Here is a 4,992-nt window from a genome sequence, read left to right on the forward strand (position 1 = left end):
AAAGGTCTCATGAGTGTCCATAACAAGGATGATGCAACTGACAAGCAAATCCAGTCGTACATATGGCATGAAAAACAAGATAATCAAGCCATTTCAAAAACTGGTGAAATGTCTGCTAAGGACACACTTAAGCCCATTTTCAAAGAAGCTAGTGAAATGTTACATCTGATTTATAAAACTAGATGAATATACTTTTTACCGAGGATATAATTTTGATATATAAAATAATCCTGACACAAAAAAAAAACACATAATAAATAAGCAATATGCAAAACATATGCTAAAACTATCCCAAGATTATCAAGTAAAGAGACTTAGTAAGTAGAGTCTAGACATCTGTATTTTTTATAAAACCTAGGAAATCAACCCTGCGTATTCATTAGAAGGACTGATGCTGAAGCTGAAGCTCTAATACTTTGGCCACCTGATGCGAACAACTGACTCATTGGAAAAGACCCTGCTGCTGGGAAAGATTGAAGGCAAAAGAAGGGGCAACAGAAGATGAGATGGTTGGATGGCATCATTGAATCAATGGTCATGAGTTTGAGCAAACTCTGGGAGATAGTGAAGGACAGGGAAGCCTGGCATGCTGTAGTCCATGGGGTCACAGAGTCAGACACAACTCAGAGAGTGAATGACATGCATGCGTGTATCTGATGGACATCCCCAGAACCACTGGCCTAGAAGATGTCAGATTCAAATGAAGGATAAGCTTGTGGCAAATAAGCACTTTAAATAATAACTGAAATTTATGACTAACAACACTTGATCGTTGATGCCTAAAACCCTCAATCAAAACCACACCAAGACTTTGATAAATAGAAACGTGTCATGGACCACAAGGACAATGACAAATTCCCAGGAAGCTCTCATAGAGGATGCAGTTTCTGAAATATTTCACTTATAAAATATTTACCTAGAGGAGGATACACATCTCTTTCAATCTGACATCTCTTCTCATGCAGCCTGTCAATAGGAATATAGATTTTTAAAAAAAAAAAACCTAATTATTTCTAGTGCTTTACACAGTGAAAGAATACATCTTTGTGGTTTTGCAGGGGCTATCTGGGAAATCATAAGTACAGTTTTAGATACAAAAGATATCCTGAAAGCTTTACTTTATTTATTTTTGTTCTATACTGAGTGTCTGATTTGAGGAAGACAAAATAAAAAATATTATCAGAGGAGTTAAAGGCACTTAATTAAGTGGGTGCCTAAGAAACCATACTTGTTACCCATTTAATTGAAGTGACAGGAAAATTAACAATAAACATTGAAGTTAGTTCAGTTCAGTTCAGTTGCTCAGTTGTGTCCAATTCTTTGTGACCCCATGAATCGCAGCATGCCAGGCCACCGTGTCCACCACCAACTCCCGGAGCTCATTCAGACTGATGTCCATTGAGTCAGTGATGCCATCCAGCCATCTCATCCTCGGTCATCCCCTTTTCCTCCTGCCCCCAATCCCTTCCAGCATCAGAGTCATTTCCAATGAGTCAACTCTTCACATGAGGCGGCCAAAGTACTGGAGTTTCAGCTTCAACATCAGTCCTTCCAAAGAAATCCCCCTTTCTGATCTCCTTCAGAAAGGACTGGTTGGATCTCCTTGCAGTCCAAGGGACTCTCAAGAGTCTTCTCCAACACCACAGTTCAAAAGCATCAATTCTTTGGTGTTCAGCCTTCTTCACAGTCCAATTCTCACATCCATACATGACCACTGGAAAAACCATAGCCTTGACTAGACGGACCTTTGTTGGCAAAGTAATGTCTCTGCTTTTGAATATGCTATCTAGGTTGGTCATAACTTTTCTTCCAAGGAGTAAGCGTCTCTTAATTTCATGGCTGCAATCACCATCTGCAGTGATTTTGGAGCCCCCAAAAATAAAGTCTGACACTGTTTCCACTGTTTCCCCATCTATTTCCCATGAAATGATGGGACCAGATGCCATGATCTTCGTTTTCTGAATGTTGAGCTTTCAGCCAACTTTTTCACTCCTCTTTCACTTTCATCAAAAGGTTTTTTAGTTCCTCTTCACTTATTGCCATAAGGGCGGTATCAGTTGCATATCTGAGGTTATTGATATTTCTCCCGGCAATCTTGATTCCAGCTTGTGCTTCATCCAGCCCAGTGTTTCTCATGATGTACTCTGCATTGACATACTCCTTTTCCTATTCAGAACCAGTCTGTTGTTCCATGTCCAGTTTTAACTGTTGCTTCCTGACCTGCATACAGGTTTCTCAAGAGGCAGGTCAGGTGGTCTGGTATTCCCATCTCTTTCAGGATTTTCCACAGTTTATTGTGATCCACGTAGTCAAAGGCTTTGGCATAGTCAATAAAGCAGAAATAGATGTTTTTCTGGAACTCTCTTGCTTTTTTGATGATCCAGCAGATGTTAGCAATTTGATCTCTGGTTCCTTTGCCTTTTCTAAAACCAGCTTGAACATCTGGAAGTTCACAGTTCACGTATTGCTGAAGCATCAGTTTGCATTCCAGTCCCAAAGAAAGGCAATGCCAAAGAATGCTCAAACTACCGCACAATTGCACTCATCTCACACGCTAGTAAAGTAATGCTCAAAATTCTCAGAATTGCCTTTCTTTGGGATTGGAATGCAAACTGACCTTTTCCAGTCCTGTGGCCATTGCTGAGTTTTCCAAATTTGCCGGCATATTGAATGCAGCACTTCCAGGATTTGAAACACCTCAACTGGAATTCCATCACCTCCACTAGCTTTGTTCATAGTGATGCTTTCTAAGGCCCACTTGACTTCACATTCCAGGATGTCTGGCTCTAGGTGACTGATCACACCATCATGATTATCTTGGTCTTGAAGATCTTTTTTGTACAGTTCTTCTGTGGATTCTTGCCACCTCTTCTTAATATCTTCTGCTTCTGTTAGGTCCATACCATTTCTATCATTTATCGAGCCCATCTTTGCATGAAATGTTCCCTTGGTATCTCTAATTTTCTTGAAGAGATCTCTAGTCTTTCCCATTCTGTTGTTTTCCTCTATTTCTTTGCATTGATCTCTGAGGAAGGTTTTCTTATCTCTTCTTGCTATTCTTTGGAACTCTGCATTCAGATGCTTATATCTTTCCTTTTCTCCTTTGCTTTTCACTTCTCTTCTTTTCACAGCTATTTGTAAGGCCTCCCCAGACAGCCATTTTGCTTTTTTGCATTTCTTTTCCACGGGGATGGTCTTGATCCCTAATGTCAGGAACCCCAGTCCATAGTTCATCAGGCACTCTATCTATCAGATCTAGTCCCTTAAATCTATTTCTCACTTCCACTGTATAATCATAAGGGATTTGATTTAGGTCATACCTGAATGGTCTAGTGGTTTTCCCTACTTTCTTGAAGGTAGCATAATGGTAAAAACGTTGGGTCTTTCAGAAGTGAGGATTCTTCTTTTATTGTTGTTGTTGTTTTCTTAAATAATGCAGGATGTGACAAAGTCAGCATAAAGCACAGAAGGTTACTCTTAGGACAATCTTTGCTATGTAGGTAGATGACACTGAAAGATTAACCCTTCACATTGTAAGCGAAAGCAATAAACAGTGAACCAAGGAAGCAATTCCATCAACATGAGCAAACTTTGCTAAGCCATTAACACATTCCATAGCTTTTCAGGTTCAGGTATTATAAACCAAGGCAAACAAAATTTACATTCCAAGCTTTGCCTTTCCTTGTGCTCTTTATTCTCTGGAACATACTGGCACTTTAGCATAAATCCTACAAGACCATGAGAAATAATTTCAGAAGATGTTATTAGCATATGCTTTCATCATTACTAACCTCAAACAAACAATAAATAAGCCTTTTTAGAAGTTCTCAGTCTCAATTTCCAATACAGTCATTATCAGTAGCTATTCATCAGTACCTGTCCATAAATGAATGCTTTGGAGCCCTCAGTAAGTTTCAAGAGTGTAAATTGGTCTGAACAACAACAACAAAAACAGAAAACAACAGGGTGTTTTAGAGGAAAACCATTCTTTTCCTTGAAATATAGAAGGACATTTGTAGTTATGTTTTTTCTGTCACTGTTACTCCTAGAATGGTCTCAAATACCAATATTAACTGTAACTTTAAACTGAACCAAAGTGACTAACATTTATTTCATAGAGAAAATTTCTAAATGGATAATGGAGAATTGTCTGTCAAAAATCAGCATTTTGATCAACAAGAACTCATAAAGACATCTAATGCAAGTTTCTAAGATGCACTTGCTACAATTTTATATCCCTCTGAAAATGGCAAAAATTAATGGAAGATATAGCTTATTGGTAGCATATTAAATGTAAACATATAAACATAAAATTATGCTTAGCGATCAATGTTTCAGGGGTTTATCTTCCTTTGAAATAATTTAGGTATCAAGTGATGATCCATTAATTAGCTCTATTTAATCATTCTAAGGTTTTAAATTCCCTAGAGTTCTTTTTTAAATTGAGATATAATTCACATAGCATAAAGTTAGCCATTTTAATGTATACAATTCAGTGGTTTTTAGTATATTTACAAAATTGTACAACCATCGCCATTACCCAATTCCAGAATATTTTCATCACCCCCACCAAAGAAAATTCATACCCATTATAGTCATTTTCCTTAACTCCCTTTCCTTCTATTTCAGCAACTGCTGATATACTTTGTGTCTCTTTACCTGTTTTGCTCATTTCATGTAAATAAAATATCCATGTGGCTTTTTGTGTCTAGCTCCTGTCATTTAGCATAATGTTTTCAAGGTTCATCCATGCTACAGCAAGTATCAGCATTTCATGCCTTTTAGGGCCCAGTAATATCCCATTGTATGGATATACCAAATTTAGTATTTGTCTGTTCATCAGTTGGTGGACATAGAGGTTGTCTCCACTTTTTGGTTCTTATGAATAATGCTGCTTTGACTATTTATGTAGAAGTTTTGGCATGAACATATGCTTTGATCTTTCTTGAGTGGAACCTAGAAGTGTAATTCTAGGTCACAGGGTAACTCTAT

This window comes from Capra hircus, chromosome 14 (genome assembly GCF_001704415.2).
Source record: "Capra hircus breed San Clemente chromosome 14, ASM170441v1, whole genome shotgun sequence".
Taxonomy (NCBI): domain Eukaryota; kingdom Metazoa; phylum Chordata; class Mammalia; order Artiodactyla; family Bovidae; genus Capra; species Capra hircus.